The sequence below is a fragment of the Bufo bufo genome, chromosome 3 (genome assembly GCF_905171765.1).
Source record: "Bufo bufo chromosome 3, aBufBuf1.1, whole genome shotgun sequence".
Taxonomy (NCBI): Eukaryota; Metazoa; Chordata; class Amphibia; order Anura; family Bufonidae; genus Bufo; species Bufo bufo.
The window spans coordinates 203,422,876-203,449,670 of record NC_053391.1 but is presented as its reverse complement, the minus strand read 5'-3'; positions in this window follow the sequence as shown (position 1 = coordinate 203,449,670).

Below are 26,795 nucleotides of genomic sequence, written 5' to 3'. Positions count from 1 at the left end.
TTATAGTTACGCGAATGAGTTAGTTGACACCAAGATTATATCGAAGAAAATTAGTAGTAGCTCCCGTTGCCCAGTATACCAATTTTCCCTTGCAAATTTAGCTTTGTTTAATCGTAACTTAGTAAGATTTCTCTCTGCTTGGGTCAATGATCTTATCGTAAAGTCTTTTTGCGTCCAATGTTTGATTATGATTAGAGTTGAGCGAACACCTGGATGTTCGGGTTCGAGAAGTTCGGCCGAACTTCCCGGAAATGTTCGGGTTCGGGATCCGAACCCAACCCGAACTTCGTCCCGAACCCAAACCCCATTGAAGTCAATGGGGACCCGAACTTTTCGGCACTAAAAAGGCTGTAAAACAGCCCAGGAAAGGGCTAGAGGGCTGCAAAAGGCAGCAAAATGTAGTTAAATCCCCTGCAAACAAATGTGGATAGGGAAATGAATTAAAATAAAAATAAAATAAATAAAAATTAACCAATATCAATTGAAAAGAGGTCCCATAGCAGAGAATCAGGCTTCATGTCAGCAGAGAATCAGTCTTCATGTCATAGCAGAGAATCAGGCTTCATGTCACCCAAAACTGGAACAGTCCATTGTCAGATATTTAGGCCCCGGCACCCAGGCAGAGGAGAGAGGTCCCATAACATAGAATCTGGCTTCATGTCAGCAGAGAATCTGGCTTCATGTCAGCAGAGAATCAGTCTTCATGTCATAGCAGAGAATCAGGCTTCACGTCAACCACCACTGGAACAGTCCATTGTCAGATATTTAGGCCCAGGCACCCAGGCAGAGGAGAGAGGTCCCATAGCAGAGATTCAGGCTTCATGTCAGCAGAGAATCAGTCTTCATGTCATAGCAGAGAATCATGCTTCACGTCACCCAACATTGGAACAGTCCATTGTCATATAATTTAGGCCCCGGCACCCAGACAGAGGAGAGAGGTCCCATAACATAGAATCTGGCTTCATGTCAGCAGAGAATCAGTCTTCATGTCATAGCAGAGAATCAGGCTTCATGTCACCCACCACTGGAACAGGCCACTGTCAGATATTTTTAGGCCCCGGCACCCAGACAGAGGAGAGAGGTCCCATAACAGAGATTCAGGCTTCATGTCAGCAGAGAATCAGTTTTCATGTCATAGCAGAGAATCAGGCTTCACGTCACCCACCACTGGAACAGTCCATTGTCACATATTTAGGCCCAGGCACTCAGGCAGAGGAGAGAGGTCCCATAGCAGAAAATCTGGCTTCATGTCAGCAGAGAATCAGTCTTCATGTCATAGCAGAGAATCAGGCTTCATGTCACCCACCACTGGAACAGGCCACTGTCAGATATTTTTAGGCCCCGGCACCCAGACAGAGGAGAGAGGTCCCATAACAGAGATTCAGGCTTCATGTCAGCAGAGAATCAGTCTTCATGTCATAGCAGAGAATCAGGCTTCACGTCACCCACCACTGGAACAGTCCATTGTCACATATTTAGGCCCAGGCACCCAGGCAGAGGAGAGAGGTCCCATAGCAGAGAATCTGGCTTCATGTCAGCAGAGAATCAGTCTTCATGTCATAGCAGAGAATCAGGCTTCATGTCACCCACCACTGGAACAGGCCACTGTCAGATATTTTTAGGCCCCGGCACCCAGACAGAGGAGAGAGGTCCCATAACAGAGATTCAGGCTTCATGTCAGCAGAGAATCAGTCCTTATGTCATAGTAGAGAATCAGGCTTCACGTCACCCACCACTGGAACAGTCCATTGTCACATATTTAGGCCCAGGCACTCAGGCAGAGGAGAGAGGTCCCATAGCAGAAAATCTGGCTTCATGTCAGCAGAGAATCAGTCTTCATGTCATAGCAGAGAATCAGGCTTCATGTCACCCACCACTGGAACAGGCCACTGTCAGATATTTTTAGGCCCCGGCACCCAGACAGAGGAGAGGTTCATTCAACTTTGGGTTGCCCCGCAATATAATGGTAAAATGAAAATACAAATAGGATTGAATGAGGAAGTGCCCTGGAGTAGAATAATATATGGTTAAGGGGAGGTAGTTAATGTCTAATCTGCACAAGAGATGGACAGGTCCTGTGGGATCCATGCCTGGTTCATTTTTATGAACGTCAGCTTGTCCACATTGGCTGTAGACAGGCGGCTGCGTTTGTCTGTAATGACGCCCCCTGCCGTGCTGAATACACGTTCAGACAAAACGCTGGCCACCGGGCAGACCAGCACCTCCAAGGCATAAAAGGCTAGCTCTGGCCACGTGGACAATTTGGAGACCCAGAAGTTGAATGGGGCCGAACCATGAGTCAGTACGTGGAGGGGTGTGCACAGGTACTGTTCCACCATGTTAGTGAAATGTTGCCTCCTGCTAACACGTTCCGTATCAGGTGGTGGTGCAGTTAGCTGTGGCGTGGTGACAAAACTTTTCCACATCTCTGCCATGCTAACCCTGCCCTCAGAGGAGCTGGCCGTGACACAGCTGCGTTGGCGACCTCTTGCTCCTCCTCTGCCTTCGCCTTGGGCTTCCACTGTGACATTTGGGAATGCTCTCAGTAGCGCGTCTACCAACGTGCGCTTGTACTCGCGCATCTTCCTATCACGCTCCAGTGCAGGAAGTAAGGTGGGCACTTGTCTTTGTACCGTGGATCCAGCAGGGTGGCAACCCAGTAGTCCGCACACGTTAAAATGTGGGCAACTCTGCTGTCGTTGCGCAGGCACTGCAGCATGTAGTCGCTCATGTGTGCCAGGCTGCCCAGAGGTAAGGAAAAGCTGTCCTCTGTGGGAGGCGTATCGTCATCGTCCTGCGTTTCCCCCCAGCCACGCACCAGTGATGGGCCCGAGCTGCGTTGGGTGCCACTCTGCTGTGAACATGCTTCATCCTCATCCTCCTCCACCTCCTCCTCATCCTCGTCCTCCTCGTCTTCCAGTAGTGGGCCCTGTCTGGCCACATTTGTACCTGTCCTCTTCTGTTGCAAAAAACCTCCCTCTGAGTCACTTCGAAGAGACTGGCCTGAAAGTGCTAAAAATGACCCCTCTTCCTCCTCCTCCTCCTCCTGGGCCACCTCCTCGTCCATCATCGCCCTAAGTGTTTTCTCAAGGAGACATAGAAGTGGTAGTGTAACGCTGATAATGGCATCATCGCCACTGGCCATGTTGGTGGAGTACTCGAAACAGCGCAACAGGGCACACAGGTCTCGCATGGAGGCCCAGTCATTGGTGGTGAAGTGGTGCTGTTCCGCAGTGCGACTGACCCGTGCGTGCTGCAGCTGAAACTCCACTATGGCCTGCTGCTGCTCGCACAGTCTGTCCAGCATGTGCAAGGTGGAGTTCCACCTGGTGGGCACGTCGCATATGAGGCGGTGAGCGGGAAGGCCGAAGTTACGCTGTAGCGCAGACAGGCGAGCAGCGGCAGGATGTGAATGCCGGAAGCGCGAACAGACGGTCCGCACTTTATGCAGCAGCTCTGACATGTCGGGGTAGTTGCGAATGAACTTCTGCACCACCAAATTCAGCACATGCGCCAGACAAGGGATGTGCGTTGAATCGGCTAGTCCCAGAGCTGCAACGAGATTTCGCACATTATCGCACACCACCAGGCCGGGCTTGAGGCTCACCGGCAGCAACCACTCGTCGGTCTATTGTTCTATACCCCGCCACAACTCCTGTGCGGTGTGGGGCCTGTCCCCCAAAACATATGAGTTTCAGAATGGCCTGCTGACGTTTACACCGGGCTGTGCTGAAGTTGGTGGTGAAGGTGTGTGGCTGACTGGATGAGCAGGTGGAAGAAGAGGAGGAGGAAGCTGAGTAGGAGGAGGAGGAGACAGGAGGCAAAGAATGTTGCCCTGCGATCCTTGGCGGCGGAAGGACGTGCGCCAAACAGCTCTCCGCCTGGGGCCCAGCCGCCACTTCATTTAGCCAGTGTGCAGTTAGGGAGATATAGCGTCCCTGGCCTTTCTTACCGGTCCACGTATCTGTGGTTAGGTGGACCTTGCCACAGATGGCGTTGCGCAGTGCACACTTGATTTTATCGGATACTTGGTTGTGCAGGGAAGACACGGCTCTCTTGGAGAAGTAGTGCCGGCTGGGAACAACATACTGTGGGACAGCAAGCGACATGAGCTGTTTGAAGCTGTCTGTGTCCATCAGCCTAAATGACAGCATTTCATAGGCCAGTAGTTTAGAAATGCTGGCATTCAGGGCCAGGGATCGAGGGTGGCTAGGTGGGAATTTACGCTTTATCTCAAATGTTTGTGAGATGGAGAGCTGAACGCTGCCGTGTGACATGGTTGAGATGCTTGGTGACGCAGGTGGTGGTGTTGGTGGTACATCCCATGTTTGCTGGGCGGCAGGTGCCAACGTTCCTGAAGAGGCCGAGGTGGCAGCAGCAGCAGAAGATGCCGAGGCGGCTGCAGCAGAAGAGGTAGCAGGGGGAGCCTGAGTGACTTCCTTGTTTTTAAAGGTGTTTACTCCACTGCAGTTCATGCTTTGCATGCAGGTGCCTGGTCATGCAGGTTGTGCTAAGGTTCAGAATGTTAATGCCTCGCTTCAGGCTCTGATGGCACAGCGTCCAAACCACTCGGGTCTTGTCGTCAGCACATTGTTTGAAGAAGTGCCATGCCAGGGAACTCCTTGAAGCTGCCTTTGGGGGTGCCTCGGTCCCAGATGGCGGCGGTCAGTATCAGGCGGATTCTCTTGGCGGCGGGTGTTCTGCTTTTGCCCACTGCTCCCTCTTTGTCTTTTGCTACGCTGTTGGCTCGGTCTCACCACTGCCTCTTCCTCCGAACTGTGAAAGTCAGTGGCACGACCTTCATTCCATGTGGGGTCTAGGACCTCATCGTCCCCTGAATCGTCTTCATCCCTGACCTCCAGTTCAGTCTGCACACTGCAGAAAGACGCAGCAGTTGGAACCTGTGTTTCGTCATCATCAGAGACGTGCTGAGGTGGTATTCCCATGTCCTCATCATCAGGAAACATAAGTGGTTGTGCGTTAGTGCATTCTATGTCTTCCACCGCTTGGGAAGGTCTAGGTGGATGCCCTTGGCAAACTCTGCCAGCAGAGTCTTCAAACAGCATAAGAGACTGCTGCATAACTTGAGGCTCAGACAGTTTCCCTGATATGCATGGGGGTGATGTGACAGACTGATGGGCTTGGTTTTCATGCGTTTTCTGTGCGCTTTCTGCAGAAGACTGGGTGGGAGATAATGTGAACGTGCTGGATCCACTGTCGGCCACCCAATTGACTAATGCCTGTACCTTCTCAGGCCTTACCATCCTTAGAACGGCATTGGGCCCCACCAAATATGGCTGTAAATTCTGGCGGCTACTGGGACCTGAGGTAGTTGGTACACTAGGACGTGTGGCTGTGGCAGAACGGCCACGTCCTCTCCCAGCACCAGAGGGTCCACTAACACCACCACGACCATGTCTCCGTCCACGTCCCTTACTAGATGTTTTCCTCATTGTTACCGTTCACCACAATAAGAAAAATATTATTTGGCCCAATGTATTGAATTCAAATTCAGGCCTTTTTTTACAGACACCTAACACTATCTGGCTATCTATTTAGGTACCGTATTACACTAATACAGGCACAGCAGTAATGACAGATTTAGCTGAATATAAATTTGAGGCCTATTATTTAGGCGCTGGGTGACAGGTATACGTTTACGGACAGAATTAGACTTGGATCTGCACAGTAGCGTGTGTGTGAAGTTATTGAGAATTACCCTATCAGCACCTTGAATCTAATATACCCTTTTAGGGATAGATTTAAAGTAGGCCTAATACAGCAGAAACCAGTAATTTAGAGAATTGCAAAATTGGGAATTGTATTTCAACCCAGAACAAAAACTGTACTTTGACAGACACTAAATAACTTGACCAGCTAAAGCAATAATGACAGATTTGGATGAATATAAATTTGAGGCCTATTTTTTAGGCGCTGGGTGACAGGTATACGTTTACGCACAGAATTAGACTTGGAATTGCACAGTATCGTGTGTGTGAAGTTATTGAGAATAACTTGTGACAGGCTCAGCTTGACCCTGATGTAGGATATAGATAAAAATAACCACACTATTGATGGTTAAATGCACTTTGTGACAGGCTCAGCTTGCCCCTGATGTAGTATATGGCCAAAAAATAACCACACTATTGATGGTTAAATGCACTTGATGACAGCTTGACCCTGATGTAGGATATAGCCAAAAAATAACCACACTATTGATGGTGAAATGCACTTCGTGACAGGCTCAGCTTGCCCCTGGTGTAGTATATGGCCAAAAAATAACCACACTATTGATGGTTAAATGCACTTGGTGACAGGCTCAGCTTGCCCCTGATATAGGATATGGCCAAAAAATAACCACACTATTGATGGTTAAATGCACTTAATGACAGCTTGACCCTGATGTAGTATATAGCCAAAAAATAACCACACTATTGATGGTTAAATGCACTGGTGACAGGCTCAGCTTGCCCCTGATGTAGTATATGGCCAAAAACAACCACACTATTGATGGTTAAATAGAGTTGAGCGAACACCTGGATGTTCGGGTTCAAGAAGTTCGGCCGAACTTCCCGGAAATGTTCGGGTTCGGGATCCGAACCCGAACCGAACTTCGTCCCGAACCCGACCCCATTGAAGTCAATGGGGACCCGAACTTTTGGGCACTAAAAAGGCTGTAAAACAGCCCAGGAAAGAGCTAGAGGGCTGCAAAAGGCAGCAACATGTAGGTAAATCCTCTGCAAACAAATGTGGATAGGGAAATGAATTAAAATAAAAATTAAAAAAATAAAAATGACCCAATATCAATTGGACAGAGGTCCCATAGCAGAGAATCTGGCTTCAAGTCAGCAGAGAATCAGTCTCATCATGCCATAGCAAAGAATCTGGCTTCATGTCAGCAGAGAATCAGTCTCTTCATGCCATAGCAGAGAATCTGGCTTCATGTCACCGAACACTGGAAGAGGCCACTGTCACATATTTAGGCCCCGGCACCCAGACAAAGGAGAGCGGTCCCGTAACAGAGAATCTGGCCTTATGTCAGCGCAGAATCTGTCTTCATGTCATAGCAGAGAATCAGGCTTCACGTCACCCACCACTGGAACAGGCCACTGTCACACATTTAGGCCCAGGCACCCAGGCACCCAGGCAGAGGAGAGAGGTCCCGTAACAGAGAATCAGGCCTTATGTCAGCGCAGAATCTGTCTTCATGTCATAGCAGAGAATCAGGCTTCACGTCACCCACCACTGGAACAGGCCACTGTCACACATTTAGGCCCAGGCACCCAGGCAGAGGAGAGAGGTCCCGTAACAGAGAATCTGGCCTTATGTCAGCGCAGAATCTGTCTTCATGTCATAGCAGAGAATCAGGCTTCACGTCACCCACCACTAGAACAGGCCACTGTCACACATTTAGGCCCAGGCACCCAGGCAGAGGAGAGAGGTCCCGTAACAGAGAATCTGGCCTTATGTCAGCGCAGAATCTGTCTTCATGTCATAGCAGAGAATCAGGCTTCACGTCACCCACCACTAGAACAGGCCACTGTCACATATTTAGGCCCAGGCACCCAGGCAGAGTAGAGAGGTCGCGTAACAGAGAATCTGGCTTCATGTCAGCACAGAATAAGTCTTCATTTCATAGCAGAGAATCAGGCTTCACGTCACCCACCACTGGAACAGGCCACTGTCACACATTTAGGCCCAGGCACCCAGGCAGAGGAGAGAGGTCCCGTAACAGAGAATCTGGCCTTATGTCAGCGCAGAATCTGTCTTCATGTCATAGCAGAGAATCAGGCTTCACGTCACCCACCACTGAACAGGCCACTGTCACATATTTAGGCCCAGGCACCCAGGCAGAGGAGAGAGGTCCGCGTAACAGAGAATCTGGCCTTATGTCAGCGCAGAATCTGTCTTCATGTCATAGCAGAGAATCAGGCTTCACGTCACCCACCACTGGAACAGGCCACTGTCACACATTTAGGCCCAGGCACCCAGGCAGAGGAGAGAGGTCCGTAACAGAGAATCTGGCTTATGTCAGCGCAGAATCTGTCTTCATTTCATAGCAGAGAATCAGGCTTCACGTCACCCACCACTGGAACAGGCCACTGTCACACATTTAGGCCCAGGCACCCAGGCAGAGGAGAGAGGTCCCGTAACAGAGAATCTGGCCTTATGTCAGCGCAGAATCTGTCTTCATGTCATAGCAGAGAATCAGGCTTCACGTCACCCATCACTGGAACAGGCCACTGTCACACATTTAGGCCAGGCACCCAGGCAGAGGAGAGAGGTCCCGTAACAGAGAATCTGGCCTTATGTCAGCGCAGAATCAGTCTTCATGTCATAGCAGAGAATCAGGCTTCACGTCACCCACCACTAGAACAGGCCACTGTCACATATTTAGGCCCAGGCACCCAGGCAGAGGAGAGAGGTCGCGTAACAGAGAATCTGGCTTCATGTCAGCACAGAATAAGTCTTCATGTCATAGCAGAGAATCAGGCTTCACGTCACCCCCACTGGAACAGGCCACTGTCACACATTTAGGCCCAGGCACCCAGGCAGAGGAGAGAGGTCCCGTAACAGAGAATCTGGCCTTATGTCAGCGCAGAATCTGTCTTCATGTCATAGCAGAGAAACAGGCTTCACGTCACTCACCACTAGAACAGGCCACTGTCACATATTTAGGCCCAGGCACCCAGGCAGAGGAGAGAGGTCCCGTAACAGAGAATCTGGCTTCATGTCAGCAGAGAATCAGTCTCTTCATGTCATAGCAGAGAATCAGGCTTCACGTCACCCACCACTGGAACAGGCCACGGTCACACATTTAGGCCCAGGCACCCAGGCAGAGGAGAGAGGTCCCGTAACAGACAATCTGGCCTTATGTCAGCGCAGAATCTGTCTTCGTGTCATAGCAGAGAATCAGGCTTCACGTCCCCCACCACTGGAACAGGCCACTGTCACACATTTAGGCCCAGGCACCCAGGCAGAGGGAGAGAGGTCCCGTAACAGAGAATGTGGCCTTATGTCAGCGCAGAATCTGTCTTCATGTCATAGCAGAGAATCAGGCTTCACGGTCACCCACCACTGGAACAGGCCACTGTCACATATTTAGGCCCAGGCACCCAGGCAGAGTAGAGAGGTCGCGTAACAGAGAATCTGGCTTCATGTCAGGCACAGAATAAGTCTCATGTCATAGCTGAGAATCAGGCTTCACGTCACCCACCACTGGAACAGGCCACTGTCACACATTTAGGCCCCGGCAACCCAGACAGAGGAGAGGTTCATTCAACTTTGGGTTGCCCCGCAATATAATGGTTAAAATGAAATTAAAAATAGTATTGAATGAGGAAGTGCCCTGGAGTAGAATAATATATTGTTAAGGGGAGGTAGTTAATATCTAATCTGCACAAGGGATGGACAGGTCCTGTGGGATCCATGCCTGGTTCATTTTTATGAACATCAGCTTGTCCACATTGGCTGTAGACAGGCGGCTGCGTTTGTCTGTAATGACTACCCCTGCCGTGCTGAATACACGTTCAGACAAAACGCTGGCCGCCGGGCAGGCCAGCACCTCCAAGGCATAAAAGGCTAGCTCTGGCCACGTGGACAATTTGGAGACCCAGAAGTTGAATGGGGCCGAACCATCAGTCAGTACGTGGAGGGGTGTGCACAGGTACTGTTCCACCATGTTAGTGAAATGTTGCCTCCTGCTAACACGTTCCGTATCAGGTGGTGGTGCAGTTAGCTGTGGCGTGGTGACAAAACTTTTCCACATCTCTGCCATGCTAACCCTGCCCTCAGAGGAGCTGGCCGTGACACAGCTGCGTTGGCGACCTCTTGCTCTTCCTCTGCCTTCGCCTTGGGATTCCACTGGTTCCCCTGTGACATTTGGGAATGCTCTCAGTAGCGCGTCTACCAACTTCTTCTTGTACTCGCGCATCTTCCTATCACACTCCAGTGTAGGAAGTAAGGTGGGCACATTGTCTTTGTACCGGGGATCCAGCAGGGGTGGCAACCCAGTAGTCCGCACACGTTAAAATGTGGGTAACTCTGCTGTCGTTGCGCAGGCACTGCAGCATGTAGTCGCTCATGTGTGCCAGGCTGCCCAGAGGTAAGGACAAGCTGTCCTCTGTGGGAGGCGTATCGTCATCGTCCTGAGTTTCCCCCCAGCCACGCACCAGTGATGGGCCCGAGCTGCTTTGGGTGCCACCCCGCTGTGAACATGCTTCATCCTCATCCTCCTCCACCTCCTCCTCATCCTCGTCCTCCTCGTCCTCCAGTAGTGGGCCCTGTCTGGCCACATTTGTACCTGGCCTCTGGTGTTGCAAAAATCCTCCCTCTGAGTCACCTTGAAGAGACTGGCCTGAAAGTGCTAAAAATGACCCTCTTCCTCCTCTTCCTCCTGGGCCACCTCCTCTTCCATCATCGCCCTAAGTGTTTTCTCAAGGAGACATAGAAGTGGTATTGTAACGCTGATAACGGCGTCATCGCACTGGCCATGTTGGTGGAGCTACTCGAAACAACGCAACAGGGCACACAGGTCTCGCATGGAGGCCAGTCATTGGTGGTGAAGTGGGGCTGATCCGCAGTGCGACTGACCGTGCGTGCCTGCAGCTGAAACTCCACTATAGCCTGCTGCTGCTCGCACAGTCTGTCCAGCATATGCAAGGTGGAGTTCCACCTGGTGGGTACGTCGCATATGAGGCGCGTGAGCGGGGAAGGCCGAAGTTACGCTGTAGCGCAGACAGGCGAGCAGCGGCAGGGTGTGAACGCCAGGAAGCGCGAACAGACGGCCCGCACTTTATGCAGCAGCTCTGACATGTCGGGGTAGGTAGTTGCGAATGAACTTCTGCACCACCAAATTCAGCACATGCGCCAGCAAGGGATGTGCGTCAAACCGGCTAGTCCCAGAGCTGCAACGACGATTTCGCCCATTATCGCACACCACCAGGCCGGGCTTGAGGCTCACCGGCAGCAACCACTCGTCGGTCTGTTGTTCTATACCCCGCCACAACTCCTGTGCGTGTGTGGGGCCTGTCCCCAAACATATGAGTTCAGAATGGCCTGCTGACTGTTTACCCAGGCTGTGCTGAAGTTGGTGGTGATAGGTGTGTGGCTGACTGGATGAGCAGGGTGGAAGAAGAGGAGGAGGAAGCTGGAGGAGGAGGAGGGACAGGAGGCAAATAATGTTGCCCTGCGATCCTTGGCGGCGGAAATAATAAAGGACGTGCGCCAAACACTCTCCGCCTGGGGCCCAGCCGCCACTACATTTACCCAGTGTGCAGTTAGGGAGATATAGCACCCTGGCCGTGCTTACTGGTCACGTATCTGTGGTTAGGTGGACCTTGCCACAGATGGCGTTGCGCAGTGCACACTTGATTTTATCGGACACTTGTTTGTGCAGGGAAGGCATGGCTCTCTTGGAGAAGTAGTGGCGGCTGGGAAAGAACATACTGTGGGGACAGCAAGTGACATGAGCTGTTTGAAGCTGTGTGTATCCCACCAGCCTAAATGACAGCATTTCATAGGCCAGTAGTTTAGAAATGCTGGCATTCAAGGCCAGGGATCGAGGGTGGCTAGGTGGGAATTTACGCTTTCTCTCAAATGGTTTGTCAGATGGAGAGCTGAACGCTGCCGTGTGACCATGGTTGAGATGCTTGGTGACGCAGGTGGTGGTGTTGGTGGTACATCCCATGTTTGCTGGGCGGCAGGTGCCAACGTTCCTCCAGAGGCAGAGGGAAGAGGCCGAGGGCGGCGGCAGCAGCAGCCAGAAGAGGCCGAGGCGGCAGCAGCAGGAGAGGCAGCATGGGGACGCCTGAGTGACTTCCTTGTTTTTAAGGTGTTTACTCCACTGCAGTTCATGCTTTGCATGCAGGTGCCTGGTCATGCAGGTTGTGCTAAGGTTCAGAACGCTAATGCCATCGCTTCAGGCTCTGATGACACAGCGTGCAAACCACTCGGGTCTTGTCGTCAGCACATTGTTTGAAGTAGTGCCATGCCAGGGACTCCTTGAAGCTGCCTTTGGGGTGCTCGGGTCCCAGATGGCAGCGGTCAGTAGCAGGCGGAGTCTCTTGGCGGCGGGTGTTCTGATTTTGCCCACTGCTCCCCTCTTTTGCTACGCTGTTGGCTCGGTCTCACCACTGCCTCTTTCTCCGAACTCTGAAAGTCAGTGGCACGACCTTCATTCCATGTGGGGTCTAGGAACTCATCGTCCCCTGCATCGTCTTCCACCCAGTCTTGATCCCTGACCTCCTGTTCAGTCTGCACACTGCAGAAAGACGCAGCAGTTGGCACCTGTGTTTCGTCATCATCAGAGACGTGCTGAGGTGGTATTCCCATGTCCTCATCATCAGGAAAACATAAGTGGTTGTGCGTTAGTGCATTCTATCTTTTCCACCCCTGGTGAAGAGCTAGGTGGATGCCCTTGGGAAACCCTGGCAGCAGAGTCTTCAAACAGCATAAGAGACTGCTGCATAACTTGAGGCTCAGACAGTTTCCCTGATATGCATGGGGGTAATGTGACAGACTGATGGGCTTGGTTTTCTGCAGAAGACTGGGTGGGAGATAATGTGAACGTGCTGGATGCACTGTCGGCCACCCAATTGACTAATGCCTGTACCTGCTCAGGCCTTACCATCCTTAGAACGGCATTGGGCCCCACCAAATATCCCTGTAAATTCTGGCGGCTACTGGGACCTGAGGTAGTTGGTACACTAGGACGTGTGGCTGTGGCAGAACGGCCACGTCCTCTCCCAGCACCAGAGGGTCCACTAACACCACCACGACCATGTCCACGTCCGCGTCCCTTATTAGATGTTTTCCTCATTGTTCCCGTTCACCACAATTTTGAGAATGGCAAATTTGGGAATAGTTTTCAACCCAGAACAAAAAGTCTGCTTTTACGGTCACTACAAATAACTTGACCAGCTAAAACAGTACAGATTTGGTTGATAGAAATGTGAGGCCTGTTTTTTTTTTGCGCTGTGTGACAGGTATTGGTTCAATCACAGAATCAGACTTCTATCTGCACGGTAGCGTGTGTCTTAGGTTTTTCTGAATGACACTATCAGCACCTTGAATGTAAGATATCCTTTTTGGGATAGATTTCAAGTAGGCCTCATATACCAGAAACTAGTTATTTTGAGAATGGCAAATTTGGGAATTGTTTTTCAACCAAGAACAAAAAGTGTGCTTTTACGGTCACTACAAATAACTTGATAGCTAAAACAGTACAGATTTGGTTGAATCGGAAATGTGAGGCCTGTTTTTTTTTTGCGCTGTGTGACAGGTATAGGTTTAATCACAGAATTAGACTTCTATCTGCACGGTAGCGTGTGTCTTAGGTTTTTCTGAATGACACTATCAGCACCTTGAATGTAAGATATCCTTTTTGGGATAGATTCAAGTAGGCCTCATATACCAGAAACTAGTTATTTTGAGAATGCAAATTTGGGAATAGTTTTTCAACCCGAACAAAAAGTCTGCTATTACGGTCACTACAATAACTTGACCAGCTAAAACAGTACAGATTGGTTGAATAGAAATGTCAGGTCTATTTTTTAGGCGCTGGGTGACAGGCTCAACTTGCCCTGATGTAGTATAATGGCCAAAAAATAACCACACTGTTGATGGTTAAATGCACTTGGGTGACACAGGCTCAGCTGCACCAGATGTAGTATATGGCCAAAAAATACCAGACTGTTGATGGTTAAATGCACTTCGGTGACACAGGCTCAGCCTGCAGCTGATGTAGTATATGGCCAAAAAATAACCAGACTATTGATGGTTAAATGCACTTCGGTGACACAGGCTCAGCCTGCAGCTGATGTAGGATATAGCACAAAATAACCACACTATTGATGGTTAAATACACTTGGTGATAGCTCGTGCTGGCGCACCACAAGTCACAAAATGGCCGCCGATCACCCCAGAAAAAAAGTGATCTAAAAACGCTCTGGGCAGCCTCAAAAAAGTGAGCAAGTCAATATTAGCATTTCAATGATCCACAGCTGCAGATCGATCACAGAATGAAGTCTTTTGGAGGAGTTAATCTGCCTAATCTCGCCCTAACGTCGCAGCTGCAACCTCTACCTATGCTTGAATCAGCAGAGTGACGTGCAGCGCAACGTGACCCAAGCTTATATAGAGGCTGGGTCACATGCTGCACTGGTCAATCACAGCCATGCCAATAGTAGGCAAGGCTGTGATGGCCTCTTGGGGCAAGTAGTATGACGCTTGTTGATTGGCTGCTTTGCAGCCTTTCAAAAAGCGCCAAGAAAGCGCTGAACACCGGACCCGAACCCAGACTTTTACGAAAATGTTCTGGTTCGGGTCCGTGTCACGGACACCCCAAAATTCGGTACGAACCCGAACTATACAGTTCGGGTTCGCTCATCCCTATGGTTAAATGCACTTTGTGATATGCTCAGCTTGCCTCTGATGTAGTATATGGCCAAAAAATAACCACACTATTGATGGTTAACTGCACTTGTGACAGGCTCAGCTTGTCCCTGATGTAGGATATAGCCAAAAAATAACCACACTATTGATGGTTAAATGTACTTGGTGGCAGCTTGTGCTGGCGCACCACAAGACACAAAATGGCTGCCGATCAACCCAGAAAAAAGTGAATGAAAAACGCTCTGGGCAGCCTAAAAACAGTGAACAATTGAATAGCAGCAGTTCAATGATCCACAGCTGTAGATCGATCACTGAATGAAGTCTTTTGGAAGAGTTAATCACTGCCTAATCTCGCCCTAACGTCGCAGCTGCAACCTCTCACTACACTTTTAACAGCAGAGTGACGTGCAGCGCTACGTGACCCAAGCTTATATAGAGGCTGGGTCACATGCTGCACTGGCCAATCACAGCCATGCCAATAGTAGGCATGGCTGTGACGGCCTCTTGGGGCAAGTAGTATGACGCTTGTTGATTGGCTGCTTTGCAGCCTTTCAAAAAGCGCCAAGAAAGCGCCGAACACCGAACCCGAACCCGGACTTTTACGAAAATGTTCGGGTCCGTGTCACGGACACCCCAAAATTGGGTACGAACCCGAACTATAGTGTTCGGGTTCGCTCATCCCTAATTATGATACAATCGGAAACCAGAGTATTTAGCTTAGGCTTATGCATACGATCTTCGGAATTTAACAATGAAACAGGAGAATTTGCTGACCCTTTGTTTAAATCGAGGTTACACACCTCTGTTTTTATCACACAGTTATGCAAATACGCTCTCTTAGCTCCAGTGAGATTCATTACAATTGTGCATACACTATAATATATACCTCTATTCATCCTATAATGGCGTATAGGTAATATTCTTTTCTTTGCATTATGACCATTACACGATCTGGTCCTTGATGATCCTTAGAGGGATAGGGTTGGGAAATTTTTATATTCCACCCCTTACAAGTTTTTAGAGCTCTTATGCTCTGCTGGATTAGTGTTTACTCTGATCTTGTTATGTATTATTCAATGTTCTTATTTTCTCCCTTTATCGTTGTCTTAATCTCAGGTACTGTGACACCTATACATGTTCTTCAACCTACGTGTAGACTACATGGACGCCCTGCTGCTTCGCCTGGGGAGGCTGAGTGCTATTTGACATCTCTCTATATCTTTTTGTCTTGCTCACTATCAGTAATATGTTTTTCCACCACACCCTTTACGTTGAACCATGGCTAGCATCCGTATGGCTTCCTTCAACGTGAAGGGTTTTAACTCCCCCTCTAAACGTAGTCAGGTTTTCTTTTACCTAAAAAAATAAAAATGTTCAATCATTTTCCTCCAAGAAACCCACTTTAAATTTGATAAATACCCGAATCTAACGAGATCTTTATATTCAAATTGGTTCCATTGTGGAGCGGGATCCTCAGCCTCCAAGGGCGTAAGCATAAGGATAAGGAAATACCTTCCATTCTCAAATCTCCACCATATTCAAGATGTTGAAGGAAGGTACATTTTGCTTAAAGGGTCTATTGCTAACCAGGTGTACACTTTTGTCAATCTTTACGCACCCAATACTGGTCAGGTTACTTGGATAACAGAAGTCCTTTCATTATTAGAACCACAAAGAAGGTGTAGTGATTCTAGGCGGAGATTTTAATATTGCGCTTGAGCCGGAAATTGACTCCACTTCTAAAAAATCTGCTATATCCTCCAAAGCTCTCAGACATCTCAAAAAATACCTTCATGACTGGTCTGTTTGTGATGTCTGGAGACTCTTTAATCCAAAAACACGTGACTATTCCTTCTTTTCACCAGTTCATGGGTCCTACCACAGAATTGACTACTTATTTATCTCAAAAGAACATCTCCAATTTTGTAACCTGGCCAGTATAGGTTTGATGTATTTATCAGATCACTCCCCTGTGTTCTTCACAATAGATATGCCCACCTCTGATACTCGCCCCTTTAAATGGCGATTAAGCGAACAATTAATCTCGCCTGGAGACCCCCTGACACAAACACAAAAAGTATTAAAGGAGTTCTTCTCCCTGAATACTGGCTCAGTAACCTCTCAACAAGTATTATGGGATGCTCATAAAGCTTACATAAGGGGCCACTTCATATCCATGGGAGCTAGGATTAAAAAAAAGCCAGAAGGCTTCAGATAGATAGCTTACTAAATAGAATTCAACATCTTGAATCCCTACACAAAAAGTCCCTGTCAGAAACACTATATAAAGAATTATCAGGCTCACGCAAAGCCCTAAAAAAGTTATTAAACGTTAACTCAGCCAAATATTATCTCCTAGCACAATTTAAATATTATGCTTATGGGGATAGAGCATCTAAATTTATGATGCAACGTATTAAACAGAGAAAATCCCTTAACTACATTCACAAAATTAAATCAGCAAATGGTGAAACGGTCTTCACTACATCAACCATAGCTGCCAAATTTAGAGAATTTTACCACTCGCTATATAATCTAAAAGAATCGGAATCTATTGCCCAAAGGGGTCCTACCCCACATGAACATATGTCTACTTTTTTGGATTTTCTTTCCCTTCCTGCCCTTTCCGAAAAGCAGGCCCTAGCATTACAAACACCCTTTACCTTGAAAGAACTAGAAACCACTATCAAACAGCTCCCTAGAGGGAAGTGCCCAGGCCTTGATGGCCTCCCAGACTTATACTATCGGTCGCTGTCAGATACCTTAGGCCCGCATTTGCTCAAAGTCTGTAACAACTCTCTGCTGGGTATCAATGTCAATAAATATGACTAGAGCCCATATTTCTTTGATTCCTAAAGAGGGAAAAGACAGCTCCAACTGCACAAATTATCGTCCGATTTCCTTGCTAAATTTAGATTTAAAGATTCTTGCAAAGATGCTCGCGACACGCCTCTCAGACTTACTTCCCACATTGGTCAATAAAGATCAAGTAGGCTTCGTGAGGGGCAGGGAGGGCAAAGAGAATACATCAAGAGTACTTAACTGCATATATTATGCAAAAAGATACAACCGCCCAATGATCCTTCTCAGCACTGATGCTGAGAAGGCTTTTGACAGAGTTGACTGGGATTACATGAACAAAGTACTACACACTTTTGGGATTCCAGATCAATTCATTAATGCTGTTAGTTCCCTTTACTCTAATGCATCAGCCTCTGTTATCGTTAACAACTCTCTCTCCTCTCCTCTTGTTATTCGCAACGGGATGAGACAAGGATGCCCCCTCTCTCCCCTATTATTTGTTTTAGTCATGGAAACTCTTTTACAGGCTATTAGGAGAGAGAGGGGAATTCAAGGTATGCGAGTAGGTGGTTTTGAACATAAAGCAGCAGCTTTCGCTGAGGACCTACTAATTATGGTCACTAATCCTACTATAGCCCTACCCAATATCCTTTCCATAATGGAACAATTTGGCAGTTTTTAAAATTTTTAAATCAACATGAACAAGTCCCATATACTAAGTGTAGGTTTCCCCAATTCAATTATCCAGGAACTCAGACTTAAATCCCCCTTCAACTGTGATACCCCACACATAACATATCTGGGTGTAAAAATAAGCTCCAATCCAAACTCTTTATTTAGTCTAAACTACAGCCCATTAATAAATTCAATAAAAGAACAGCTTGCTTCCCTAGATAAACACATGTTATCCTGGTTTGGTAGGAAAAATATTGTAACATCCCTTATTATTCCTAGACTGACGTACCTACAACAAGTCTTACCAATCCCAGTGCCTAAATCATTTTATAACACAATAAACCAAAATGATTAGATCATTTACCTGGGCCGGGAAAAGAGCGAGGCTAGCACTGCACACTCTAAACAAACCCAAAGCTTATGGTGGGATAGGGATGCCCAATCCGGTTTTATATAATAACGCTGTCCAATTGGCTAGAATGGTAGGATTGTTTAAAGGGACTACAAACGTGCCATGGGTTGATCTAGAACAATCGCAGTTTGAGCTCCTTTTTAGAGGACTACTGGTAGGAACCGATACCTCTGAGTTTACAACCAAATCCCTTAACCCAATTATTAAATCCACATTAAAAACCTGGGACTGGTTTCAATCCACTAAACATGCTTTACCTTTGCCATCACCAAGATATTTTAGCATTTGCACCCAAAACACTCTTAAATAGTCTTCCCAAGTCAATAAGGAACTCAAAATACCGGTAATATCCCTACTTGATGATACTGGAACTATTCTTAAACCAGATCTTATTTCTCAGGCCTTTCCAGAATGCAAATTTTCACTCCCTTTAACTTCCTTCCTACGTGCTTTTATATCCAAAAATATAACTAAAGGTTCTCTGACTCGCCCATTAACATGATTTGAAAGCCTATTGGTTGGTTCTGACTCACGTCCTAAACTGATCTCGCTGATTTATAAAAAACTTTCTACCCCTATTCTCATGCCCAAACCCGCATTCATTGGGCATTGGGAGAAAGACCTTGAGACCTCCTTTCCCCAGACAACGATTTCTAAAATCCTATTAAGACCCCACAAAGCATCAAGATGCATACGTATTCAGGAAAATGCCTACAAGATCCTAACAAGGTGGTATAAAACCCCAGATGTAACCTGTAAATATAAAACAGACAACAATGATATTTGCTGGAGATGCCGTAAAGATAAGGGCTCATATTTTCACATTTGGCGGACCTGTCTACTAATCAAAACATGGTGGTTGAAAATTTTTGATGACAGTAATAGGATATGCCATTCAGATATCCCCATTACACCATAATTAGCCTTTTTAGGTGTAAATACTTCCAGCTCCATGAAAACTTTCCGTCCATTGTTTAGCCACCTCTTAGATGCAGCGCGTCTTTTGATTCCCAAATATTGGCTTTCTGAAGATACACCACCTATTCCCCAATGGATAGCTAAAATAGATCAACTCTATAGATTTGAAGAGCTAGCGTCATAGGAAAATAATGGAAACATTGCATTTGAGAAATGTTGGCTGCCCTGGACCTCTTTCAGGAAATTCGAACAGTACAGTTAATAGGCCTTATACCCTGACAAAAGTACCTTATTCTTTTAATTGATTCATATGTCCATTCACTTCTCTCCTCGTAGGATTGTCACAGAAGGATTGCCCTCTTTTTATGACTGTAATGCCATTTTAGTCCTGTACCTGAGAAGAATGTAACTTTACTGTACCATGTTATCTTCTATTATATGTAATGTCACTATTTTATTCAATAAAGAATTAAAAAAATAAAAAATAAAAAAATATATACCATCGGATTTGAGTTTTCACAATCTAATTCAGATTCGATGGTATATTCTAACCACCAGGCGTTCCCATGGTGATGGGGACGGTTGTGGGGAGGAGAATGCCAAAGGGGCTTAACTGTACTGTTTGGAAAAAAAAAAAGATGAATATTCTAAAAAATGTCAAAACGAATATATTCGCTATAGTGCTATATATTATTTTTTTTAGAATATTCGTCTTTTTTCAATATCTAAAGTCACAATTCCTCCCTGCTTCTTGCTTGTGGGCCAATTACTCATTGACCCACAAGCATTTTAAGCAGGGAGGAATCATTTGTTCAGATGGAAAAAATGACGAATATTCTAAAAACGAATATATAGCAGTATATTCTGTAGTGCTATATACTAGTTTTTGAACACCTTTTTTTCACATAAATATTCGCATTATGCGATTTTTTTTTTATTACCGATTTTTCGCAATAAAACGAATATCTCGAATATGAATATTCGCAAATATATGACGAATATTCTACCATATATTTGCAAAATATCGCAAATTCTAATGTTGCCCCTGCTGCTCATCACTAGTCACCATGTGGTGCTGCACCAAATGAGAGAGATCCAACTGAAGGAGGCAACCTTGGCATTGTGAGTGGGCTTATGCATTTTTATCAAAATGTGTACCAATGCCTCATGTACAGTACATATTTTAGGGGGCTTTATACTATTTATTACTCTGAAAAGCAATGTTAATTGTGCTAAGAAGCAGTTAAAGATCAATGCATAGTATGTGGATGTGTGATCCATGTTTTTCTCCTTTTTTGGATACTGCCAGAGAATGCACTTAATTTATGATGGAGTGCACATTTCATCAAAAATTAAACACATCCTCCCGGAGTCTGTTCACCTGATCAAAATCTACACCAGTCCATAGCTGGCTTAGATTTCAGGATCGTAAATGTGCTGGGGCTATGTCTATACCCCATCCTTGTTACGCTTTTCAGAGAGTGGCTAGGGCAGCATAGAAACGCTAACTGTGGTTAGCAACTTTTTTAATTTCTATGGGGCTGCGGGCTATTTTTCGGCGCTTCCATGCGTGGTGCACCCTCCGGGACTTTGCCAGCTCTGTTCTAAGTATGGATGCCAGTCCCAAAGGTGGCTCACAACTATCAGACAGTGGGGGCATATCTTAGCGATATGGCCCCAATGTTTGATGGTACAACCTCTTTCATTTAGAATTGCAGGATGAAATGCACAATTAAGCACATTAATAATTCCCATACAGAAACTAATAACCAATAAAAAGACAATAAGACAACAATGTGGACACATACCCTTCAATACTGTATAATTAGAGATGAGCAAAGTTTTAGAAAATTCGACTCGGCTGCTTCGCCGAATCTTACAATTTTTTTTTCTTCATAATGAATTACAGTACTTCACCATAAGCGCATTTTTTTGTAAGTAGTGGGTGCTTTAACGGGGAGCTGCGATAGCACCGCTTCTCATCATTGTACCCCTCAGATGTCATAATCATACATGATCGAGGCATCTGAGAGTAAAAACAGTGTAAAATTAACAGAAAAAAAATTAAATCATACCGCCTCCATTTGCTTGTGCTGGGCCAGCCGCCACCATCTTGCTTAAAGATCTGGTGCAAAATCTCTCGTGGCCCAAGATGGCGATGTCAGGCCGGCCAGTGTGGTAACGTAATACGTCACCACGCACGGGATTTCACCCGAGATGTTCAATTAATCGCGGCCCATCATGAGCAAATGGAGGAGGCAAGTATGATGTTTTTGTTTTTTACACTATTTCAGGTTAAATCAATTCGCTACCAGGAAGCACAAGGAAATTCGGCTTGGCGGCGGATCGAATTTCACTTCGTTGGATTTGATTAGCTGAACTCTCTCTAGAATCATAACTGTGTTTGCTAATTTTAGTGTATATTATCAGCCTAAACATGCAAGATCACTTCCCACAAATTATACATGTTTAACAAATTATTCTTGGAGTCTGAAATTTTATGAGTGCAACTGTATCTTTTCAATCACTGCATTAGTGTTCACTGTAAAAATGAATGAGTGATAAAATTTATGCAAAATGAATTTTAAGCAGAGACATAGAACTAGATATTTAATTTTCTTGCGGAAACTAATCTTCATTAGAAAAAATAATATCACCCTTGTGTATTTATGTTACTAAGGCTACATGCACACGACCGTGCTGTTTTTGCGGAACGCAAACCGCGGATCCGCAAAAAACAGAAGCCACCCTTGTGCCTTCCGCAATTTGCGGAACGGAACGGGCGGCCATTTATATAACTGCCTATTCTTGTACGTTTTGCGGACAAGAATAGGACATGTTATTTTTTTTTTAGCGGGGCCGCGGAACGGAGCAACGGATGCGGACAGCACACGGAGTGCTGTCCGCATCTTTTACGGCCCCATTGAAGTGAATGGGTCCCCGCCTGAGGACCAAAACAACGGCCGTGTGCATGAGGCCTTAGGCTACTTTCACATTAGCGTTTTCAATTCCACTATTGAGATCCGTTAAAGGATCTCAATAGCGGAAGAAAACTTTTCAGTTTTATCGACATTCATTGTCAATGGGGACAAAACTGAACTGAATAAAACGGAATGCATCAGAATGCATTCCGTTCCATTTGGTTTTGTCCCCATCGTGGACAGAATAACGCTGCAATCAGCGTTTTTCTGTCTGCGATGTGGTGCATAGCAAGACGGATCCGTACTGACACACAATGTAAGTCAATAGGGACGGATACGTTTTCTCTGACACAATAGAAAACGGATCTGTCTACCATTGACTTTCAAAGGAGTTTATGACGGATTCATCTTGGCTATATAAGACATAATACAATGGGATCCATTCATGATGGATGCAGACGGTTCATGATGGATGCAGACAGAATTGTTTTGCAGATCCATGACGGATCCGCAAAAAAAGGCTAGTGTGAAAGTAGCCTAATTTGTATGTGCTTCAACATATCTAAAAATGTGTGTGTGTGTGTGTGCTATTGTCAAATTTGAATTAATTACTTTGGTGGTAAACAGAATAGTAACTTATTTCAAACTGGATTAAGTTTAATATTTCCTAAGGACATTAATAATCCTCTTAAAGAATGAAGAAGAAAATTGAAGTTACTGTGTTTCATGTTGAAGATAATAAACACAAGCTTTTGTGATCCACTCAAAACCTTTTCAAGATGCAGCATGACTATGCAATCGAAGATGTGAAACTAACATTTACTTAGAATTTATTAGAGTCCAAATTTAAGTCCTAAAATTATAAATATATGATTTATATTTATAAATATATAATTTATATTATATTATCTTCTAAACAGTGTCTTGTTTTAAATTGTATTTTAATTGTGACATATGAAGTCACATAACTGTATACCAATCGATCCTGTGGAAAGGGTCAGTAAATAGCTCTTAAGATATAGCTATATACTACCGTATATTTCATCAGTATATTAAAATGACATGGATGGCGAGTAGATTTGAGCAGTCACCTGGATGTTTGAGTTCGACAGGTTCGGCCAAACGTCACAAAAAAGTTTGAGTTCAGGAGCCGAACTTGACCCGAACTTGACCCTGAACCCGAACCCTATTGAAGTCAATGTAGACCCGAACTTTTGAGCACTAAAATAACTCTAAAAAAGTCATGGAAAGGGTTAGAGGGCTGCAAATGGCAGCAAAATGTGATTAAGAGCATGGCAAGTGCTCTGCAAAAAAATGTGGATAGGGAAATGACTTAAAATAACATAAAATACATAAAAATAAAAAATAATAATCTTGCTCTAGGAGGACAAGGTCCATATGTAGTAGGAGGTTGAGTTGGCGGTGGATGTGGCGGTGTAGGTGGAAGCGGCGGTGGAGGAGGAGGAGGTAGCCAATACTGGTTTTTGGTTTAATTTAATATATTTTTTTTATTAGGGTACACCCCAAAACATTGGAAAATATAACCTGTGATAACCCCCTCCAGCCATGCTAAGCAAACATTCAAACAATACACTGGCTGCAGGGCAGGCCAGCACCTTCAAGGAGTAAAGGGCAAGCTCAGGCCATGTGCCCAATTTGGAGACCCAGAAGTTGAAGGGGGCCGACCCATCAGTCAGTTTGTGTAGGCGTGTGCAAACATACTGCTCCACCATGTCGCACATCCCCGTGATGTTCACAATCCAATTGGATATCTGCTCTATTAACTTTCGATGTTCTTTTCTGCGCCTACCATGGTGATCATGGGTAGCGGGGAATCAGGGATCCAGGCAGGAGAGGGAGCCTGAGAAAGGGATACCACATCCAAGGGAGGTCAATGGATGAAATTAAATGTGATCGAGCAATGTGATCGAGCAATGTGATCAAGCGGAAAGCCGAAGCTTCCAAGTAAAAAAGGGGGCGCGCTGCAATTTCCCACTCCTGACTCGAGGAGGAAGAGACGATAAATAACAATACAGGACTCTTAAATGCCCATTTATTTGAATGATTAATAAAAAATTATAGGGAATGTCACTGGGGTATTTTGGATTTAGTAACGTTAGACAGGAGAGGCCCTGCTGCTGCTTTGTTCACTCTAGATAACTTCTGCCTGATTGCATGTGGATGGCCCACGGAAACCCTGCCAGCAGAGTCATCAAAAAGCATAACAGACTGCTGCATTATTTGGGGCTCAGACTGCTTGCCTGATTTGCAAGGTGGTGAGTTGAAAGACAAATGGCCATGGGCTAAAGGTGCCAACTCTGATCTTTCAGCAGGGGACTAGGTGGGAGACAATGCAAAGGAACTGTAGGCACTGTCAGCCACCCAATCTGCTATCGCCAGTACTTGTTCTGGCCTCACCATTCGTAGAGCCGCATTCGGCCCTACCAAATAACGCTGAAGGTTCTGTCGCCTACTCGCACCCGAGGAAGGTGTTTCACTTGTGTGTGTAGCTGGCACAGATCGACCACGTCCTCTCCCTGCAACAGAAGTTTCCACCAGCAGCACCACGAACGGGGCCATGTCCCTTATTTGATGCTCTCCTCATTCTTTGCGTCCACCCACCAAACTAACAGATGGTTTATGTCAGGCAACAATGTAACCGCCAATAGTCAACAATTAAGTTAACTGAGAGTAAGGCATAAAGAGGAATAATTTCTTGAGCTATACAATTACTTCACGGTCCCAATTTTTTTTAATTTGGCAACCAACAATGTAACTGCAGTACTGACTGATTGTATTTGACTGACAAAAGCAGCAAAGACCCTAAATGTAGGGTCTTGCCCAAAATAGGTGTTTTTTTTTAAAACCAGAATATAACAGCAGTATCTAATGCTAGTATTTGATTGTGATAAATGGAGCAAAGGCACAAGATGTAGGGTCTTTTAAAAAATGTTTTTTTTTTTTTTTTTTAACAGAATCTAATAGCAGTATTTAAAGATTGTATGTGACTGTCACAAATGCAACAAAGGCCGCTAATGTATTATCTTGTCCAAAATGGGTGTTTTTTTTAAAACCAGAATATAACAGCAGTATCTAATGCTAGTATTTGACTGTGACAAATGTTGCAAAGGCCCCAGATGTAGGGTATTGCAAAAAATTGGTGTTTTTTTAAACCCAGAATATAACTGCAGTATTTAAAGTTTGTATTTGACTGTCACAAATTCAGCAAAGGACCCAAAATGTATTATCTTGAAAAAATGGTTGTTTTTTAAACTCAGTATATAATTGCAGTATTTAAAGCTTGTATTTCACTGTGACAAATGCAGCAAAGGCCCCAGATGTAGAGTATAGCAAAAAATGTATGTTTTTTTAAACCCCAAATACAACTGCAGTATTTAAAGTTTGTATTTGACTGTCACAAATTCAGCAAAGGACCCAAAATGTATTATCTTGAAAAAAAAAAGGGTGTTTTTTTTTTAAACCAGTATATAATTGCAGTATATAAAGCTTGTATTTCACTGTCAGAAATGCAGCAAAGGCCCCCGATGTAGGGTCTTGCCAAACATGGGTGGTTTTTTTTTAAACCCAGAATATAATTGCAGTATTTAAAGCTTGTATTTCACATTGACAAATGCAGCAAAGGCCCCAGATGTAGGATCTTGCAAAAAAAAAAGGTGTTTTTTTTAAACCCAGAGTATAATTGGAGTATTTAAAGCTTGTATTTCACTGTGACAAATGCAGCAAAGGCCCCAGATGTGGAGTATAGCAAAAAAATTATGTTTTTTTAAACCCCAAATACAACTGCAGTATTTAAAGTTTGTATTTGACTGTCACAAATTCAGCAAAGGACCCAAAATGTATTATCTTGAAAAATGGGTGTTTTTTTTTAAACCCAGAGTATAATTGGAGTATTTAAAGCTTGTATTTCACTGTGACAAATGCAGCAAAGGCCCCAGATGTAGGGTATTGCAAAAAAATTATGTTTTTTTTAAACCCCGAATACAACTGCAGTATTTAAAGTTTGTATTTGACTGTCACAAATGCAGCAAAGGCCCCAGATGTAGGGTCTTGCAAAAAAAAGGTGTTTTTTTTAAACCCAGAGTATAATTGCAGTATTTAAAGCTTGTATTTCACTGTGATAAATGCAGCAAAGGCCCCAGATGTAAACCCAGAGTATAACGGCAGTACTTAAACCTTGTATTTGACTGTCACAAATGCACATATGCTGTGCTGGTGCACTGAACTTGCACAAAATGGCCTCCGACGCCCCCCTTACTAACAGACGGATAAAAGTAATTTTTCTGTGTCACTGTGCTCAGGGCAGGGTAAAAAAGTTGTGCACTGCACCCACGAAACAAAATCGCTGTAGATCACTGAGTTAACAAGCACTTCTGATAACAGATTCTTTCCTATTCTCTTCCTCACAGCAGCAGCATCCTATCCCTACACTAGTAAGAGCACAGTGACGTGCAGCGCTACGTGACTCGAGCTCATATAGAGGCTGGTTTACATGCTGCACTGGCCAATCACAGCCATGCCATTAGTAGGCTGTGATGGCTTCTAAGGGCACATGAGTTAAACTTTTGTTTATTGGCTGCTCTGCAGCCTTTCAAAAAGCGCCATTAACTCGCTGAACACCGAACTCGAACCCAAGCTTTTATTGAAACATTCGG